Source organism: Rhinoderma darwinii, chromosome 3 (assembly GCF_050947455.1).
Source record: "Rhinoderma darwinii isolate aRhiDar2 chromosome 3, aRhiDar2.hap1, whole genome shotgun sequence".
In the NCBI taxonomy this organism is placed as follows: Eukaryota; Metazoa; Chordata; class Amphibia; order Anura; family Rhinodermatidae; genus Rhinoderma; species Rhinoderma darwinii.
The window spans coordinates 339,867,151-339,889,203 of NC_134689.1; the positions used below are offsets into that span (position 1 = coordinate 339,867,151).

Genomic DNA, 22,053 nt, shown 5'->3' on the forward strand with positions numbered 1-22,053 from the left:
ATGGAAAAATGGGAAAAGGAGGGTTTCTTGGACTTTTAATATTTTTTTTGGAACATTAAATTTTTTTTTATTTAATTGTTTTTTTACTTTTAGAATTAGTCTCCCTAGGGGACTTGAACCAGAAATCGCTGGTTCACTTGCAAGAGATACTGCAATACTAATGTATTACAGTATATCGCTATACTGACAGTCTCCTTTGAAGCCCTGCCGGAGGGCTGTCAGGACATCTTGTGATATTATATTGAATTTATTTCATGAGAAATTAGAGTCCCTAACTAAATTCAAGCAAAGGCAAGAGTGGACACATCTGTATACTGACAAATACCGGCCAAACATTTGGTAAAAGGACATTATTTTGGGATACATTTGGCTAATGATAGTCTACGGGCACATTAGATGCATACATTGGGAGAATTTTCCAGCGTATGCCCCAAACAGTGCCCAAATGCAGTTGGAACCTAGATTACGCTGGATAACTACCCTTTCTAAATGTGCTGTAAAATAATGAGAAATTGGTAAAACAAGTACTAACTGATTCATTCATATTTGGAAAATTCATGTTCTCAAAGGCTGAGATTGATATGCAAACCTACTGAAAAAATACATTTAAGCTTAGTGAAGGAGAAATTACACTATAAAAGGAGAACCTACAAGATCCATTAACATACCATTCATGCTACATGCCCTTGGACACAATCTATAGCATAGAACATCAATGCTGTTTTCACAGACAACAGGAATAAATAAGTCAGTAAGCCGTGAAAAAGTAGAGTTCTCTTAGAGCGCTAGACATGCCCTAACTTTTCAACATACGCTCTACAGAAATTCAGACCCATAGCTGCAATAGGTGGGTAGTGTTGGTTTACATATTTTAAGCCATGGACATGGAAATGTCCATAAGGATTTAGGCGCATATCCACATATAGCTTCTTGAAAAAGGATCCATTAGAACAGGGGATTGAGTTAGCGGAAGTGAGTAAGGCTCTTTTCACATCACACTATGTGAACACGTTTGACGTATGCGCCGGAAAGACTCCAGACGGATACGCCTTTTATAGTCATTAGCCCCTATTCACACCCCACAGAGGCCAAAAAAACCTGTCCTTTTGGCCTCAGTCAGGGTGGTATGCGTCAGCATACTTTTTTTTTTACTATATAGCAAAGCACTTTCCTAGAAGTGGACGACCACTCATGGTATACGATTTTATTTTGCATTGCGGCCAATGGTTGATGTATGCCACTATATGATTATACAGTGGCATATTCATAGGTATACATCGCAGAATACTCCCGATGTATACAAAAACAAAACATAAATAGAGCATAATACTTACTTATCTTGTTCACCTTATACATAACTAAAAACTGTAGATTAGAGCCTTTTGTGTCATAGCTGCAGTGTAGAAGAAAACTATTATAATAAGATATAGAAGACATATTTTTCTCCTTTCAGCCAAAATAAGACAATGAAAACGCCTATGAATAAGTTTATATGCATAATGGAAAGCCAATCTCTAGACAGAATCCCAAATGAACGCTGCTATTGGAAATGGCAATTCTGAGTTTTACTTTTTGTTATAAAAGCCTAAAGTTAAGAAAGATGGACTCCCGCCCAGTGTCTTAGTGTCTGCGTATTGTTGATGTGGAAAAACAAAATCCCACCACATCTCACAAGCCCCTGCCGAACACCTGGCAGACCACATGCTGCCCACATATCCGGCAGTACAGAAGGGCACTCGGAACAGAGAACACTTGAGTAACACTTTCAAATCTTCCGTGAATTCCATGTGTTCCAGAATTCCGATTGAGTGTGACTACAAGTAATGAGAACTTTTCAGGGAAAAAAATATTTTAGATTAACAGCAGAGCTCGGTGAAATTAGCAAAATGCTACATTATAAACCAGATACCAGGGCTGGATCATCATTGGTTCTGTTCTACTGCTCAGAATGAGTGCCAGGACCCACAGCTACTAGAGAGCCGCAGCAATTGCATCCAGGAGCAGAGGTGGCTCATGTTGTAAGGTTGACGTGTGGCGCTTCCTCTTCTTGATACCAGCCCTGATGTAAGGACGTTGTCTACAGCAGCGCCCGGGACTGAGGAGGACTGCAGGAACAGGGAAAGGTGAGTTTGTTTTTTAAAGCGAAGGGGCACCCAGAAGATGTGTCTGCTCTTTAAGTGAGTCTAGGAGGTAACGTCTTTTCCGGGAGTCTCTCAGAAATTCTGGGAGAGTTCGCAAGTATGGGTTAACACCAGAGGTGGCACTGTGTCTGACGCTTATGGGGCGCAAATTCTAGGCAAAACAGGATTTGTCATTTTAGTCAAGAATCACATGATAACTTTACCGCCCAATCCACTAGTAGGAGAACAATCGGTTGAATCTGCTGCTCATCAGCTACAGGTAGTCTTGTAGAATACTTATACAGGCTGCAGATGTGGTCATTTCACGTCTACAATGTGTTTCTCCCTGTTTCGTATCTGTAGTTTAGTTTCAAAGACCAAAAAGTGCAGCACAAATTCTTTGTTGTGTTTCCAGTCTCCGCCACTTTGTCTCTATTGCTGTCAAGACAGTAGATTTATGGAGTAGGATGAGCTTAATTTTGCATCAGAAATAGAGAGAGGGTGCTGCCAGCCTGAAATGGACTGGTGAAGATCAATTCTCATCTGGATAAAAAGGAAAGATTTACATTTGCAGGACAAGATAAATAATCAGACAGAAAGGCAGGGCAGCAGCAGATTCAGAGGATGTGCATGATCATGTCTAAACTGTCATGAATTTTGTATTGTTCTAATATCCTTTTCACTATAATTAAATAGGTATTCCAATTTCAAAAAGCTTATGGAATTTCCTAATATACTTTGTGTATTAATTCTTCAAGGGTTTCAATATTTCTGATTGCAGTCAATTGATAGGAACCTTCTTCATGATGACAATGAATGTAGACAATGACGGTTCCCATTCAATGACTGCATGTAGAGATCTTGAAAACTGTGAGGGATAGAAACGCAATTTATATGAGAAATCACTGGTGGTTATGAAATATTTTGTTAATGGTGCCGTTATCAAAAGAAACTGCAAAACATAGGTGAAAAATATATGTTTTACTGATTTGGTAATTATGTCACACACAAACAATTTAACCCAATGCTTACTTCTTTGCTGCAAGAGGAGTACCAATAATCCATATATAAGGAACATGTCAGAAAGAAAAGGAATAAATAGGCCAAGGATGGTTTATCTGCCCTGTGCATTTATATTGTGGGGATCTAACATGGATTTGGACATTGCTACCAGTATAAGCTCTGTGCTTCTTATCGAAAAGAAAGATACTTTTTTTTTAATGTAATGTATGTACCGTATTTGGTGTTAATAAGCACTTTTCTAATATACTTTTGTTACATTTTTTGTTGTTTGCGCTGCAGCTTCCACATATCCAATTTACATAGAAGCTGCAGAACGCCGCTTTCAGCCAAAACAGTCAGTGAGCTGGACTAACAGGTCGGCTGACAGACGCTCCTGCAGTTCTCTCTACTACGGAGCCAAAGGAACTCCATGCGCCACTGTATGATGCTCTGTCTGGTGCCATATGTCACAGATATTCTCCTCTAGGGGAGAAATGGTCCATAATACGGCACATGTCATTTTCTCTAATAGAAAACCCAAAACATATGATGGTAAAGTAAGGTCCGATGCACCTCTTTGGGTGCCCAATTACAGCTCCATACAAAATGGATGTACATAAGGCCTAATACTTGTAATCAGAGTATACGGTGGTAGTGGTGCAAGAGAACCAGGCTGTAATGAACCCTGGCAGTGAATGGAGACCAAATGTTACTTAACTCAACTGGTCATATTTAGGACTTGGAGATGGGACAAGTTAGGAGTATGAAATCACTATCTAACTTTTTGGGTGCTGGATTCACCTCCATGGGCTCTATAGTAATGGCATGTGGTAGGGGCACAACTAGGTGCATTATGAAAATTATAGTGCAACGTGTGATCATTAAAGAAATACTGTCTGAAGAGAAAATGGTTTATATGCAGAACGAGTAAACAGAATGAGAGTGATCACCTTTCTATAAAAAGATTTGTATTTTTAGGAGCTGCTGAGTGCATCTTTCAGGTCCATTAGCCCCACCTCAGCTAAATTGTGTATGGGCACCTTGTGCGACCTTGTTGTATTTGCACTCACAGATCACAATGTAAGTGAAAGGCTGTCTCTGTAGAAGGTCATCGTAGGTTATATATGTGTTAAAGCTCACGTGACAAATCTCAAATGGAAACCGATCAAATTTTAGCAGGGCAGCAAATTCACATTTGTTCACATGACTAATCTAGCTTTATTTTAATCCTAATACAATAACAGTTAGTATTCATGTAATGTTTTAATCTATTCTGCTCATCATCAGAGTTTATTTTGTGCAATTCAACAAAACACTCCGCAATTTACGACATCTTTATAAATCTTTTTCTTTCCTTATCTTGAAATGATTCTCAGGGTAAGTGCACACAGGACGAAAATGCTGCGTAAATGTACAAGCCTATCTGTCCTGGAAGCTGCTGGGAATTCCGCCTCAAAAACCGCACCAAATTAAGGTGCAGTTTTTCAGGCGGAATCTCCGAGGTGGAAATAGTGCTAGAAAAAAAAAGTTCATATTTACCACATTCTCCGTTGTCCTAGCAATGCATCCCTCTGCTCGGAGTACAGCCTGGCCTTTTGGAATGACGCTACAGTCCATGTGATCGATGCAGCCTTTGACATGGGATGAAACATCATCACAGGAGGCCGGGCTGAACTTAGAGCAGAGGATCGCGTTGCTAAGACAATGGCTGGTGCCTGCCTCTTATTAAATTGGGTACATCTCTGGCTGTCCGTGTGCCTGAAAGGGAAACTCAACTCCAGGGAGGTGTTGTAGAAATGACCATCTGTCTCCGCTGCCATTCACCATGATTTTCAAATAAAAACTTATTGTGGTAAAAATCCCCGAAGGAGTGGCCACAGCTTTATTAAAGACCAGAAATAAAATATAATAACATATTCATATGGTTATTTAACATACTGCCCTGGAACATCTTTTATCCACAAAAACTTTGCGTAAACAAAGCCTTCTCCTAAATGCCTCCCTGCAGAAAGCAGAGAGCAGGGGGAGTACATCCATTTTAGTGTTCCTCCTTCAGGGCAATATAAATATCCGCCATGAAAGGGGCATCTGACCACCCCCACCGAACAGTAGCAGCGCCTTCTTGATACCGTCCTCCAAACCCGACAGCAAAATATAATTTCCAATGTCATAAGATATCACCTTCTAACATCAAATTTCGTATCACCATGTCACCAATAGAGCGAACTAACCTCGATATGTGAACATTAAGTAGCTTGCGTGCCCTTTCAATTGCACCAGAAAAGCTTTAGTAATGTCGTGATGAGCCCACAGTTTTATCATAAAGGCGACCCCTGCCAAAGCTTTTTAAACCACAGAGGCCGAAACTTTCATCTTCCTCAGAGCTAACATAAATGAAAGACAGCAATGTGACGGGACCCTCTGTCTTGTCAGCAGACAAGGGCACACCAATAGCTTTCATAAGCTTCTGAAACGTAGTCAACTAAAACGAACAAATTGGAGAATCAGGAGGACCCACAAACAAAAAAATCATCCAAATAATGTATGATGAAATCAAAACCTGATTCGCAGCGAACCAACCACTCCAAAAATGAAGTGAAAATTTCAAAACAATTACATGAAATAGAACAGCCCATTGGCAAAAACATATCATAGCAAAAACCATTGTCCAAAAAACAACCCATTACCCAACAGATGAAAACACTCTTCATGAACTGGCAGCAAATTCGATGTCAGACTTGGCCAACAAAACTCCAGCGCACTAAACGCAAAGCTGCATCAAAAGAAGTATAAGAAACTGCAGATTCCTCTTTTGAGATGCCATCATTGACTGATCCGCCGCGAGGAAAAGACAACTGATGAATCATTCAAATTTTTCCGGCTTTCTTTTTGGGCACCAATGTCAGCGTGATTTACGATGTGCCGCCCCTCGACTGACGGCGTAGCTCCGATCGTGCCTTGAAGATTAACCACCTGCGGAAGAAATACAAGAAAGCGACAGGGAAACTGAACCTTTAACAGCAGTATCATCCACATTACTTAATGTAGAGCTCCAGTACTGTAGCTGAAAGCGCAGAGGCTGGCTGCTCTGACTCCTGCTTTGCTGGACACCTGTTATCCAGCGTCAGCAGCCTCTCGCTTGGCACTGCACTCACCAGTCTCATGTCAGTCTCCAGGAAAGCAGCAGCAGTATCCACTGAAGTGGCTCCTGTTCCCACCCTCCTCTTAACTGACAAGCCAGGACCATCTCCTCCCTTAGTTGCGGGACCCGCGCCGGACATCCGTAGTCTGCGCTGCCGACCGGAAGGTAAGCGACTGGCGGCCGGCCTCTGCATCGCAGCAGAGGGAGCTCCAATAGCAGGGAGCGCCGCGCAGGTGACGCTACCCTGCTACCGGGCGCCCCACTAGGGATAGGCCTGCGAAGGCCGGCAGCGCTGACTTCGAGGGAGTAGAAGGGGCGAAGACAGGAGAGGCCTGATGATGCATGCCTCCCCACTTCGGTATTGCGGGTGGGAGTCGGCAACCTGCGGTGTCCAGGGGAAGAGCTGGGGCGCAAACAAGTAGGGGACTGGGAAACCCTCAAGGGCCTACCTCGTACCATGGGTAGTGAAAAGTCATCCTGACTGGACCTCTGACACCTCTCCAGAACCGACACCAGCCATCCTGATCCTTCTGCAGCCACCTTCTCCATTACCAGACGCTCCAGGGAATCGGCCATGATAAAATTCCAGCTCCACCCAAAGTTTGTCCTTTATTTAATATCTGCCCCTCCTTCTCTCTAAAACGTACTAACCAATCCAGCGTCATTGCAAAAGCCCGCCAATTTGGTCAACTTTATCTGACCTTACTGAAGTCTCATGCCCATTCAGTAACCCTTTCAGTGCATGCCATGACTTAAATTATACTAAATTTGTCAGTTTATGACAGGCCATCCCCCTTTTGCTAAGCCCCTCCCCCACTTTTTTTAAACTTGGTGTGGGCGGTGTAAACACATTAAAACTTGCAATTATTTGCACAAATTGCGACTTTCATGTATTTGAGACTTTTCTACACCAGAAAACTGAATTCATTCACTTCATCTTTGTGGCAGGCAGGAGTGGAGGTCTCCTAGTAGTGCATATCAACACACATTACCAAACACTGCTTTAAGGACAAGCTCCCACGTAGCATAAACGCTGCAGAATTTCCACAATTTAATTCTGTGCGTAAATTTCGCAGCATTTACAGTAGCAGCAAAATGAATGAGATTTCGAAAATCTCATGCCCACGCTGCGGGAAAAAAATTCAGAAAAGTCGTGTGGAAAGTGTTCTGCAGTCCGACTTTCAATTCCGCAGCATGTAAATTTATGTAGCGTTTTCTGTGCGAAGATACTGCATGTTTGGCCCATAGACTTCAATGGGGAGCAGAAATTCTGCAATAGATTTGTTTTCTTGTGGTTCTTATAGCGGAAACACAGCTGAAATGCAGTAAAAACTGCTGGAAATCCGCAGGTACACATATACTTTTTTATAACCAATGTTTAACACTAAATCCGCAGGTAAAATCCGACAATATGAGTTTCCGCAGCAATATGAGCCGGAAACGCACTATTTGGTGCGGATTTCTGTGACAGATTTACCAGCACTTTTCTAAAGATTCTGCAACATAAAATCTGCAGTGTAACCTGTGTGTGGGAACAGGGTCGGACCGGCCCACCGGAGGATCCTCCGGTGGTCCCTGCCTCCGACCAATGAAATGGTTGTCCTGTGCTGGTGGTGGATGAATCAGCATCTCCACGGCACCAGGAATTGGCCGGGCCAGGAGATGCTAGCGCCTGTATTTCTTCCCGGCTGCGTACCGCTACAAGCGGCTGTAAACACTGCTTTTAAGCATAGCACTGGTTGGCTGACCGTCAGCCAATCAGCCAATTGCTAAGCTTCTTTTTGCTCTACTCCTGCTCAACTGCTCAAGTCAGTGCAGTCTGGTGCCGCATAGGAGACAGGAGGAACTCCATTTCCTTCAGTAGGTGATTCATCTTCTACAGCATATTTTCCTTATAAATGCCTGCAAAGTGTCGTGTCCTGCACAGTGGGTTTCAAGCAGTGTATGGGGCCCCACACACAACCCCCCAGCCCACTACAACCCCCCCAGGACACAACACCCCCCTCCCCGACAACCCCCCCCCAGTCCACTACAATCCCCCCTCCCCACAACAACCACCCTCCCACACCAATGTAGGAAATAAAGGGGTAGTTAGGTTAGAGAGGGGTCAGACTATATTGGTGGGGGGAGAAACAGACGGTGGGGGGAGGACTAGGCAACAAGATAAGGAGATCCTTTCGTTACAAAACAGCAGTGAAAATAAAAAGGCCAAAATGTCAAATAATCACATTTCTGATAGTGAAAGTGAAACATTTAAAGGCAAGTTAAAGTGTATGTTCACGAATGCCAGAAGTCTAGCAAGCAAAATGGGGGAGCTGGAGGCCTTAATACTGGAAGAAGATATAGATATAGTTGGTGTTGCTGAAACATGGCTGGACTCTTCACATGACTGGGCTGTAAATCTACAGGGTTTTACACTGTTTCGGAAAGACAGGGCAAATAGGAAAGGTGGTGGTGTATGTCTGTATGTGAGAAGCGATATGAAGGTGAGTGTAAATGAGACATTAGAGGGTGAAGACTGTGAGGAGGTTGAAACCTTGTGGGTGGAATTACAAAGGGAAGTAAACACTGAAAAAATTACTTTTGGTGTAATCTATAGACCCCCCAATATAACTGAAGAGATAGAAGGTCAAATATATAAACAAATGGAGCGGGCTGCACAGGCGGGTACTGTTGTGATAATGGGAGATTTTAATTATCGGGATATTAATTGGTGTCATGGTTCGGCTTCAACTGCAAAGGGGAGACATTTCCTCAACCTGTTGCAGGAAAATTTTATGTCCCAGTTTGTGGAAGACCCGACTAGAGGTGAAGCTCTGTTGGATCTGGTCATTTCTAATAATGCAGAGCTTGTTGGGAATGTCAATGTTCGTGAAAACCTTGGTAACAGTGATCATAATATAGTTATATTTTACCTATACTGTAAAAAACAAACGCAGGCTGGGAGGGCAAAAACATTTAATTTTAAGAAAGCCAATTTCGCCAGGATGAGGGCGGCAATTCAGGATATAGACTGGGAAGAACTAATGTTAAATAATGGGACAAATGATAAATGGGAGATTTTCAAATCTACTTTGGGTAATTATAGTGCAAAATGTATTCCTACAGGTAACAAGTATAAACGACTCAAATTAAACCCCACATGGCTTACACCTTCTGTGAAAGGGGCAATACATGACAAAAAAAGGGCATTTAATAAATACAAATCTGAGGGTACATCTGCAGCCTTTGTAAAATATAAAGAGCTTAATAAAATCTGTAAAAATGTAATAAAATCAGCAAAAATACAAAATGAAAGGCAGGTGGCCAAGGATAGTAAAACAAATCCTAAAAAATTCTTCAAGCATATAAATGCAAAAAAGCCCAGGTCTGAACATGTAGGACCCTTAGATAGTGGTAATGGGGAGTTGGTCACAGGGGATCAAGAGAAGGCAGAGTTACTAAATGGGTTCTTCCGCTCTGTATATACAACAGAAGAAGGAGCAGCTGATGTAGCCACTGCCGGTGCTGTTAATATATCAGTTGATATACTGAATTGGATGAATGTAGATATGGTCCAAGCTAAATTTAATAAAATAAATGTACACAAGGCCCCGGGACCAGATGGGTTACACCCTAGAGTTCTTAAAGAGCTTAGTTCAGTTATTTCTGTCCCCCTCTTCATAATATTTAGAGAGTCTCTCATGAGTGGTATAGTGCCAAGGGACTGGCGCAGGGCAAATGTGGTGCCTATTTTCAAAAAGAGCTCTAGGTCTTCGCCGGGTAATTATAGACCAGTAAGCTTAACATCAATTGTGGGGAAAATGTTTGAGGGGCTATTGAGGGACTATATACAGAATTATGTGACAATAAATAGTATTATAAGTGACAGCCAGCATGGTTTTACAAAGGACAGAAGCTGTCAAACCAACCTGATTTGTTTTTATGAAGAGATAAGCAGAAGCCTAGACAGAGGGGCCGCTGTGGATATAGTGTTTTTGGACTTTGCAAATGCATTTGACACTGTCCCTCATAGACATCTAATGGGTAAATTAAGGACTATAGGTTTAGAAAGTATAGTTTGTAATTGGATTGAGAATTGGCTCAAGGACCGTATCCAGAGAGTTGTGGTCAATGATTCCTACTCTGAATGGTCCCCAGTTATAAGTGGTGTGCCCCAGGGTTCAGTGCTGGGACCACTATTATTCAACTTATTTATTAATGATATAGAGGATGGGATTAATAGCACTATTTCTATTTTTGCAGATGACACCAAGCTATGTAATATAGTTCAGTCTATGGAAGATGTTTGTGAATTGCAGGCAGATTTAAACAAACTAAGTGTTTGGGCGTCCACTTGGCAAATGAAGTTTAATGTAGATAAATGTAAAGTTATGCATCTGGGTACGAAAAACCTGCAAGCATCATATGTCCTAGGGGAGCTACACTGGGGGAGTCAATTGTTGAGAAGGATCTGGGTTTACTTGTAAATCATAAACTAAATTTCAGCATGCAGTGTCAATCAGCTGCTTCAAAGGCCAGCAAAATATTGTCGTGTATCAAAAGAGGCATGGACTCGCGGGACAGGGATGTAATATTACCACTTTACAAAGCATTAGTGAGGCCTCATCTAGAATATGCAGTCCAGTTCTGGGCTCCAGTTCATAGAAAGGATGCCCTGGAATTGGAAAAAATACAAAGAAGAGCAACAAAACTAATAAGGGGCATGGAGAATCTAAGTTATGAGGAAAGATTAAAAGAACTAAACCTATTTAGCCTTGAGAAAAGACGACTAAGGGGGGACATGATTAACTTATATAAATATATGAATGGCGCATACAAAAAATATGGTGAAATCCTGTTCCATGTAAAACCCCCTCAAAAAACAAGGGGGCACTCCCTCCGTCTGGAGAAAAAAAAGGTTCAACCTGCAGAGGCGACAAGCCTTCTTTACTGTGAGAACTGTGAATCTATGGAATAGCCTACCGCAGGAGCTGGTCGCAGCAGGGACAGTAGATGGCTTTAAAAAAGGCTTAGATAATTTCATAGAACAAAAAAATATTAACTGCTATGTGTAGAAATTTTTTACTTCCCCTTTCCCATCCCACTTCCCCTTTCCCATCCCTTGGTTGAACTTGATGGACATGTGTCTTTTTTCAACCGTACAAACTATGTAACTATGTAACACAAAAACCTTAATACACTGGTTTTCTAAGGGATATTAGGGTACGTTCACAAAGGGCGGATACGCTGCGTAAAAGGTACACAGCGTATCTCCCTGTTGACCGCAGAATTAGCGGGCCTGCTGGGATGACTTTTCACCCCATGTGTCCACTGCTACAGACTGTGATTGGCTGCAGCGGTCACATGGTTTGTCACATCATCCCAGGAGACTGGCCTACAGAACGTCAGAGGTAAGTATAAGGTGTTTTTTTTCTAAGTTGTGATTTTTGTGCCGTAATCACTGCGATTCCGCTTCAAAAGTCACAACACTTGACTGTTTGTTGTGGGTTTTCCCCATTAAATTCAATGGGGATCTAAAATCTACAACAAACTACTGGCGATTCCGCAACCACAATTGACATGCTGCGGCTTAAAAAAAACGCACCGTGGGTCAATTTGTGTGAGGGATCTCCACATATCATGTATGCAGCATGTGGATGAAATTTGAAATCTCATCCACTCCTCTGCTGCTGTATTATGCTGCGGATTATCCGCAACTAAATACGTTGCAGAAAATGCGCAGTATTTACGCCACATGTGGACTAGCCCCTAAGGCGCTATATATTATCTGAGGGACTCCATATTATTATCCAACCGACTGAGCACCCATACACAACTTGGTGGGAAAGGGGGCCCTCAGTAATCAAATTGGTGATATGAAGCTCCCTTGAAGGGGTTGACCGGGCATGGGACTGTTTTTCATACTGCTCCTATAAGTAGTGTTCAGGGGTGGCGCCCTCTCACGTTCCATCGGCCCCCCGAATGTAGGACTTATTAGGTGCATGTCAGAAGCACAATATACTGCAATATATTAGAATTGCAGTTTATTGTGTAAGCGATCCAATGATCACTGGTTCAATTCCCCTAGGGAAACAGTTAAAAACAATTAAATAAAAGTTTTTTGTCATAAAAAATATAATATTTAAACTTTGAAAAAACAAACACTTTTCCCATTTCCCCCTAAAGCAATATAAAAACAAACATTAACATAGCTGGTATCACCGTAAAAGTCTGAACTTTTACAATATAAAGCATTATTTAACCCGCACGGTGAACGCCGTAAAAAAAAAACCACTGCCAAAAGTCTCATGTACCCCAAAATGGTACCAATAAACACTACAGCTCGTCCTGCAAAAAATAAGCCCTCATACCATTTTCCTTTGTAAAGTAGTAAACATAAAAAAACTATATCCATTTGGTATCGCCGTAATCGTATTGACCAGTAGAATAAAGTTAGCATGCAATTTTTATTGCACGTCGAACACCGTAAAAACGAAACCTCCGAAAAAGGGAGGAATCTCTGTTGTTTTTTGCCATTCCACCCCACAAATATTTTTTTGCCAGTTTCCCAGAACATTATATGGTACAATAATAATAATATGGTGCCATAAAAATCTACAACTCGTCACACAAAAAAAAAAAAAAAACAAGCCCTCAAATGGCTGTATAGACAAAAAAAAAAAAAGGTATGGCTTTTGGTAGGTGGGAAGGAAAAAACTAAAGTAAAAATCTGAAAAATGGCTGCGGAGGGAAGGGGTTAATGATATTGTAAGGGCATGGCCAGACATGGCGTATTTCTGCCGACACTGACCGCATCAATGCCGCACATAATCTGCGTTGCAGATTCTGTTGCGGCTTTGCCTAACATGTGCAGGAAATTGATGCGGATTAGCCGTTGCGTATAGTACTTCCTGCTGTCTTTTAAAACATTTCATCTCAGTCTGGATATAGACCTAGAAACACATAGGTCCAGCCAGAATGAAGAAATATCCTTTTCTTAAAACCAATACGCAACGCAACACACATAACATCTGCGGATTTCATTGCGGAATTTTGAATCTCCATTGAAGTCAATGGAGAAATTCCGCAATGAGTCCGCAACAAGTCCGCTACACGTCCGCAACAGCCAGTGTATGCTGTGGACACCAATTTCCGCACCGCAGCCTATGGTCCGCAGCGGAGTTTTCCGCCACTTGTGCACGAACCTAACTAAAAAGGTGTGGAAACCAATGGAGAAAATGTCTGCTGCGGATTTCCGCAGCGGAATTCCAGAGCAATTCCGCCACGTCTGGCCATGCACTTATGCTTCATTTTGGCTCCATGAGACTTTTTCTCATATTTTAAACTGGAGTGCTGCTGCTCCTTTCTACTTGTGTATAATGAAAGGGACACCACCAGATGCCTCCCTCACGAATATGATTGGAATTCATTTTGAGGTCTGGTGTTTCATGTCATTCTACATTTCCTACTTATGTAGCTGATAGTGTGTGTGGTACCATTGTTTGTGTTTTATCCAACCCTTAGATTTTATTCCTAAATTGGCCCCTTGGAACAGCATGTCACATCAAATGGATAGCTAGTGAGCAGAGCCTGAAGGGTGTAGATTGCGCCAGGGCAGACTTCAGTACAGAGAAAAAAACCTTAAAAAAGTGAGTAAAACTTGTTTTGGCGCAGTGCACCCGCATCTCTCCTCCACCGGGCCGTCCTTTAGGCAGAGCAAGCGGGATCCATGCTCTGGGCCGCACACCTGCGCCTCTACATCCATGCACATACCCTCCATGCTCCTTAGTTAGGTCCTCTTCGGCTCCGTGTGCAGTGCTGGGATCTGATGCCGTTGAGCGTCAGAACGTTGTATACGCGGAGCAGAGGAGTCAAGAGAGAGAGACTCCACGAGCTTGGAGTTTAAGTATATGGATACTGACTTCTGGGGCCCTGTATCTAAGCCTATGATGTGTGATACAGTCTGCCCTGGATCTAAGCCTATCATGTATTCACAAAATTAATGAATTAAACAGACAACATATGGTCTCCGCCATAAATCCTCAACTAATGCCTTGCCTGGCAACCCGGTGATGGTTTTCCCTAAAACAAGCTGTCCCCATGCTGGCCATTTGATTATTTATTTACTGGTTTATTCTAGCACAGTGAATGGTAAAAGGTTTTATGCTGTTTTACTGCACAACTAAGAGTGGTCTTGTATTATTTCTATATAGCTAATGGGTGGGCCCCAAGAATGATTTTCTCTGGTGGGTCCAATGTGCTCCAGTCCGACACTGTGTGGGAACATACCCTAAGTGAATAAGAACATTCTTGTTTAGAACAAGCGTCTGAAAAACTTAGATCTGCTTACACAGCGGATTGGCTTGTTACAATATATTGGTCTAGTCCATTAGATTGTATATTGATCTAAACACAGCTTCATCACAAATCTAATTTTTCGGGCCGTAAACTTTCCAAACGGCTGAAAAATCGGAAGCAGAACGCCTCCAAACATCTGCCCTTTGATTTAAATGGGAAAATGGCGTTCTGTTCCGATGGGACATTTTTTACGGAGCCGTTTTTTAAAACGGCTGCGTAAAAAAACAGCCGTGAAAAAAAAGTGCACGTCACTTCTTCAGCCGTTTTTGGAGCCGTTTTTCATAGACTCTATTGAGAACAGCTCCAAAAACGGCCGCTGAAAACGCAGCGAAAAGCGCAACTTTGAATAAAAACATCTGAAAATCAGGAGCTGTTTTCCCTTGAAAACAGCTTCGTATTTTCAGATGTTTTTGATTTTGTGTGTGCACATACTACAAGTCTCCCTAGGAGTGGTCGACCAACAAAGATCACGCCAAGAGCAAGGCTTAGAATAGTCTGCAAGGTCACAAAGGAACCCAAGGTCACCTCTAAGGAACTAAAGACCTTTCTTACATTAGCAAATGTTAATATTCACGAGTCCACCATCAGGAGGACACTGAAGGACAGCAAGGAGAAAGCCGCTGCTCTTGAAAAAGAACATTTCTACATGTCTGCAGTTTGCTAAAACTATTGGAAGAATGTTTTGTGGATGGGACTAACTTTGAATGAGAAGCGGTATGTTTGGAGAAAAAAAAAACACTGCATTCCAGGCCAATTTCAGTTTTTTCATTTTAGTTTTTTCCTCCCCGCCTTCCAAAAGCCATAACTTGTTTTTTTTTTTGTCGACATAGCCGTATGAGGGCTTGTTTTTCGCGGAACAAGTTGTAGTTTTTCATGGAACCATTTATTGTACCACATAATGTACTGGGAAGCTGAAAAAAAAATATTTGTGGGGTGAAATGGGAAAAAACAGCGATTACGCTATATTTTGGGTGGTTTTGTTTTTACGGCGTCCATCAGGCGGTAAAAACTACATGTGCACCTTGTTCTACAGGTTGTAACGATTATGGTGATACCAAATTTATATGTTTTGTTTTATGTTTTACCAGTTTTAAAAAACAACTATTTGCTAAAAAAAAAAAAATGTTTTGCGTCACCGTGTTCTAAAAGAGCCATCATTTTTTTATTTTTCCATCAATTTAGCGATGTGAGGGCTTAATTTTTGCGGGGTGAGCTGTAGTTTTACTAATACCATTTTGGGGTATATGCGACTTTTTGTCACTTTTTTTTGAGAGTTAAGGCGAACAAAAAACAGCAATTTGTGTATTTTGTAATTTTTTTATGCCGTTTACCGAGTGTGTTAAACAACACTATATTGTGATAGTTCAGACTTTTTATGGATGCGGCGATACCAGTTATGTTAACTTTTTTTTAACATTACTGGGAAAAGTTTTTTTTAAAAAACTTTTAATACTTTTTTTTGTTTTGTTTTAAACATAAAAAAACCTTTATTTAACTGTTTTTTACTAGTCCCCGCTAGGAGACTTGAACGCTTGCATGATATACTGCAATACTGATGTATTGCAGTATATCATGATATGGACAGTCTCCTTTGAAGCCCTGCCAAAGGCAGGGCTTCAAAGAAGTACAAAGATGGCAGACCTGGGGGAATTTATTAGGCCCCCAGGCTGCCATAACAACCATTGTAAACGGCCGATCGTGCCCCCTGATTCTAACAATTTAAATGCCACGATTGACCACGGCATTTAAGGTCTTACACAGGTGGAATCAAAGTGAACTTTGATTCCGCCCGCTGGAGTGAGTTGTCGGCTGTGTAAAACAGCCGACACCCGCCGAGTATGGAGCGCGCTCAGCCCGTGAGCGCACTCCATACTTCCCCTTGGCGACAGCAATGTAATAGTATGTGGCATGTCGCCAATGGTTTAATCCAATAGAAATATTGTGGAATGTTGTGTGAACTGATCTGAATCGATCAGTTCATGGGAGGAAACAAACCAACATAGCAAAGTTGAAACTGTTTTGTATGGAGGAATGGGCTAAATTTCCTCCAAGCCGATGTGCAGGACTAATCCACAATTACCGGAGACATTTAGATGAAGTTATAGCTGCACAAGGGGCTCACACCAGATACTGAAAGCAAAGGTTCACATACTTTTGCCACTCACATATGGGATATTGGATCATTTTCCTCAATGAATTAATGACCATGTCTAGTATTTTTTATTTGTTTGATTTGGTTTTATTTCTCTTTTTTTAGGACTTATGTGAAAATCTGATGACGTTTTAGGTCAAATTTATGCAGAAATATAGAAAATTCTGAAGGGTTCACAAACTTTCAAGCACCACTGTATATCATGGTGACAAGGGAAAGGGATTAATGACAAACTCAGCACAGCTAGGTCTGCATTTTTGCATCACCTGTAATATTACAAAATAGTGAAAGGGTAACACAGTAGTGCCCACTTTCTACCATTCTCTCATTGGAATAAACCAGGGGTCTCAAGCACGCGGCCCGCGGGCCGCATGCGGCCCCTGGGGCTGTCATCTGCGGCCCGCGGGACACAGAGCCGCTAGTTTCGGCTCTGCTCCGAGACTCTGGAATTCCCTGACATCGCTGTCCACATATGAACAGCGATGTCTGGGGCTTCCCCAGAGCCGGAGTCCTGGGCAGAGCGCTAGTACAGGCTCTGCTCCGAGACTCTGTGGAATTCCCTGACATCGCTGCCCATATATGGACAGTGTGTCAGGGTCTTGCCCAGAGCGGAGCAGAGCGCTGGTGTCGGCTCTGCTCCTGGACTCTGTGGAATTCCCTGACATCGCTGTCCACATATGAGCAGCGATGTCTGGGGCTTCCCCAGAGCCGGAGTCCTGAGCAGAGCGCTGGTGTCGGCTCTGCTCCGGGACTCTGTGGAATTCCCTGACATCGCTGTCCACATATGAACAGAGATGTCTGGGGCTTCCCCAGAGCCGGAGTCCCGAGCAGAGCGCTGGTGTCGGCTCTGCTCCGGGACTCTGTGGAATTCCCTGACATCGCTGTCCACATATGAACAGCGATGTCTGGAGCTTCCCCAGAGCCGGAGTCCCGGGCAGAGCGCTAGTATCGGCTCTGCTCCGGGACTCTGTGGAATTCCCTGACATCGCTGCCCATATATGGACAGTGTGTCAGGGTCTTCCCCAGAGCGGAGTCCCGGGCAGAGCGCTATTATCGGCTCTGCTCCGGGACTCTGGGGAAGCCTCTGACATCGCTGTCCATACATCGACAATGATGTCAGGGGCTTTCCCAGAGCAGGAGTCCCAGTGATGTCAGGAGCACAGCTGGAGTCCCGGGAAAAGCCTACTAGCGCTATGCCTGGGACTCCAGCTCTGGGGTTGCCCCTGACATCTCTGTCCATATATGGACAGTGATGTCAGGAGCAGAGCTGGAATCCCAGGCAGAGTGCAAGAAGCGGCTCTGCTCCGGGACTCCAGCTCTGGGCAAGCCCCTGACATCACTGGGGCAGCCTCTACAGAGGGCACTGGGGCAGCCTCTACAGAGGGCACTGGGGCAGCCTCTACAGAGGCCACTGGGGCAGCCTCTACAGAGGGCACTGCGGCAGCCTCTACAGAGGGCACTGCGGCAGCCTCTACAGAGGGCACTGCAGCAGCCTCTACAAGTGGGTGTGTGGCAGTATCTGAAGAGGACACTGGCATTATCTAGGGGTGTGTTGCATTATCTACAGAGGGCACTGTGGCCTTATCTACAGAGGGCACTGTGGCCTTATCTACAGAGGGCACTGTGGCCTTATCTACAGAGGGCACTGTGGCCTTATCTACAGAGGGCACTGTGGCCTTATCTACAGAGGGCACTGTGGCCTTATCTACAGAGGGCACTGTGGCCTTATCTAGGGGTGTGTTGCATTATCCACAGAGGGCACTGCGGCAGCATCCACAGAGGGCACTGCGGCAGCATCCACAGAGGGCACTGCGGCACTATCTAAAAAGGGGCTGCCCAATCTTGACATGTGTGCTAACTGAGCCGCCGGACTGCATTTAGCGACACAAACTGGAAAGCTGGATTGTTGAAATAAGCACGTGGAGAAATATCTCAAATTTTAAACCTAGCGCTATTATTATAGTAATGTAGTATTATTATTCTAGTAATATAGTGTTCTAGTAGTTCAAATAACTAATTGATTAACAATAATTTTGTATTGTATCAAATTTGAAAGTAATGCGGCCCGTCAACTTCCCATTTTTTCTATATGCGGCCCACTTACCCGGCCGAGTTTGAGACCCCTGGTATAAACCATACAGACTCCTTGTGTGCATGATCTTACAATGGCTATGGGAGGTTTGTGCTTTTCTAAATTGAATTTTATTCTTTAAGACTAAAACTATAGGCTGGGTATGAAAAATGTTGTCAATATTTTCTCCTTATAGCCGCAATAAACCCGGCAGGACGTTATTTATGTATAATTTTAATATTTGACCTATGATATATATAATATTGTTTATTGAGCCAAAAAAAAAAAAACACAAATCAATATGGTGGTGATGCTTAGAGATATAGCAGTGCTGAGTTTTACATTTAGCACAACTTCTCCTGAAATCGCTGTTAGTTATCTATGGTTATCCATAGGACTACAGGTAAACCTCCAGACTTGAGTGAGTTGCCACAGTGCAAGAAAGAGAGTTCAATGACAAATTCAGCTCTGCTACATCAGTACACAAGACAATATTTTTTTACCTACAACTAAACTAATTGATTATTCACTGAAGCCTTTTATTCAATTAAATGTGATTTGATGTAGTACTAACGGCAGAGTTCTGCCAAATCCATATTTTTCATTCATAAGGCTCGAAGCGGACTATACATGATCTGATTTTTCTTGACGAAGACTCAATATTTTCCCATAGAGACATGAAAAGCACCCAACATTACAACATCAGATTTCCCTATGCAATGGCTTAGAATAAATTCTATATCAACACCCACTTCCTGCAATGCAAAATTGATTTTTTGAGCGAACATTAGTCGGAAGCAACACTCTCTTAAGATTCCTTGAGCACGAAAAGTATCCGATGATCTTTCAATATCCGGGTCAAGTTTTATGAAATATATGTGACCAGCATTAGTGCATGCCAGAGGTGTAACCTGAAGCTCCTGGGCACCATGTGTAACTGTCCCCAACCTATCATGTGCCATTTATAACACTAGTGTCTTCTTATGTTGGAGAGGGACCTGTCAACCCCTCAGACACCACCTATAGCTAGGCACCTGGTGCATGCCGAGGCGAGCCAGGGTACTATCATGTAATAAACTAATTATTGACTATATAGATCAGTTATATCAGTTGTACTCCCAGCACTAGGCGTGAATACACACTTCATCTTATAAAATGATCCTTGTTAAAAACGTATATCAAAAGGGAATATGTTTGGGGAATAGTAAAAAGAAAAATGATTCAATCCAATATAATCCAATTTATTTGCTGGTAATATGGTAAATGCAGAGGTCAATGTTCTGTAATTATTTCCAGTAATTTAGTGTCCGTTCTTAGCACTGCAGCCGCGTACGTCCAGTACGTTTCTATCAAGGTGTACTCCTTATTATTAATATTAACCCCATATTAGCCCAGAACACTACATGTCATAGTCCTAGATATGGACTGTATCACATTAACTCTTTCCTGCCAGAGATTGAGCAAATGCTCCCTATGTTATGTCCTGTCATTGAATCCTTGGGATCCACAGCTGTGATGGTCATTGACAAAATGTTCTGTTAACACAATATGACCGGAAATTTACATTACAAGTTGTTTGCATGCAATCAGTTGAAATGGATTTGAAATTTTTAGATACATTTTAAAACTGATTCTGCTTATATATTGTTATGTCACCTGGCTGTCATGTTTTTGGCAATGTGACGAGTCACGAACGATAAACCACTGAGAGGCACATGGTATATACCGCTTGTGGATAGTTGATGATAATTGTATCATTAATCATTTTGGATATGGGATAATGAGTTTTTGGGAATGATCCGCTGACGATTCTAAAAAAAATATCGAATTGTTAATCATTTTAATCACAAAGTTTTACGTCTATGGCCGGCTTTACAGAGGAGTAATGCAGCTGCTGTAGTCAGAATTATCCTAGAAAGGGAATAGACCATAACCCTAACCATGAACATATCCAAATGAATACAGAAAATAAGAAACACTTCCAGAAATGACCAATACCACATAAGCCAAGAAAAACTGTCTGTTTACATGTGCAGAGAGGTATCACTTATCTTGGATCAATGTCATTGTCCTAAAATGTGCCAATAATCAATATGTATGATCAATCACTCACCTTATCACCAGCCTGGTGCCATCACCACCCAGATGTGACTTGTCCGCTGTCAGGCATCCATTGCTGAGCAGCATTCCTGCAGTACACACTGCATGGCACATACTTGTCTGTGACAGGACCCTGCCTGATCCTCACATTAACACCCGCATTATGTGAATGCAACTTTACTCTTCTCTTCATGTAGCAGAGGGAGAGGAAGAGAGCGGCTTGACGGCTACCGTAATGAATAGAGTACAGGAGCACTGCAAGCTTCCCCTGTGTGGTCAGCCCCTGCATGCGGCTTCAGGGGTGTAGGATCCCTTTAAATGAAAGCAAGAACATTTAAAATAAGCTTAGACAACCAGTGGCTTTTGTAGAACTGTAAGACTCTATACATTCAGGGCTGATGCTGATTTTGTAGCTGATTCCATGTACAGACTCACTCTGACACTATAATTCCCAGCATTTCCACTGCTGGGTGACTGGAATTTACTTATTATCTGAATGAATGTCTGGAATAGACTGTGAATTTGAGAGGATCTGCTGGGACTTCTGGTTGCACAGCAGCTGGCAAGAGGTTACCTTCATAATATAATTTACACATTGGTAAAAGTAACCCCTTAGGCCCTGGGATATGAATCCTATTTTGAAATGTGTGTGTTCTGTATATATGTATGTATGTGTGTGCGTGTGAATATATATATATATATTTCCGCATTAGATAATCTCACATGCGCGGTCCCTAATCACTAAACTGCAGGGGACGGATGGACATTTTTTATTCAACATATGTCTGGAGCCATAGATTTAATGAAATACCCACAATACAAGTGTTCTGATTGGAGTGCTTGTCCGGAAAGGGGTATTCATGAAAAATATTTCCCATAATATGAATATTTTTTCCCATGAAAAATTCTTCATAGCGTGGGAAATATCATGCATTTGCATTACCCTACATGTATGTATTTACCACTAACAAGAATTACTAACAAAAATATAATTAGCTATCAGAAAAATAATCATTCAGATTGTTAACGATAATGGGTACATCTTTATTCACCTTCACCTTCACCTTCTTAGGGTATGTTCACACGACAGCGTCCATAACGGCTGAAATTACGGGGATGTTTCCGC

At 42.4% G+C, this 22,053-nt stretch overlaps 1 protein-coding gene across 1 annotated transcript in view; it reads right to left on the minus strand.

The window, feature by feature from the left end:
- The window catches only part of ADRA1A (adrenoceptor alpha 1A), a 127,976-nt gene extending 106,835 nt beyond the window's left edge, over positions 1–21,141 (minus strand). The window contains exon 1 of the mRNA XM_075855321.1: positions 20,941–21,141. The gene's annotated coding sequence lies outside the window, so the exon portion shown is untranslated. The remainder of the gene's footprint in view (positions 1–20,940) is intronic.
- Between the last annotated feature and the right edge of the window lie 912 nt (positions 21,142–22,053).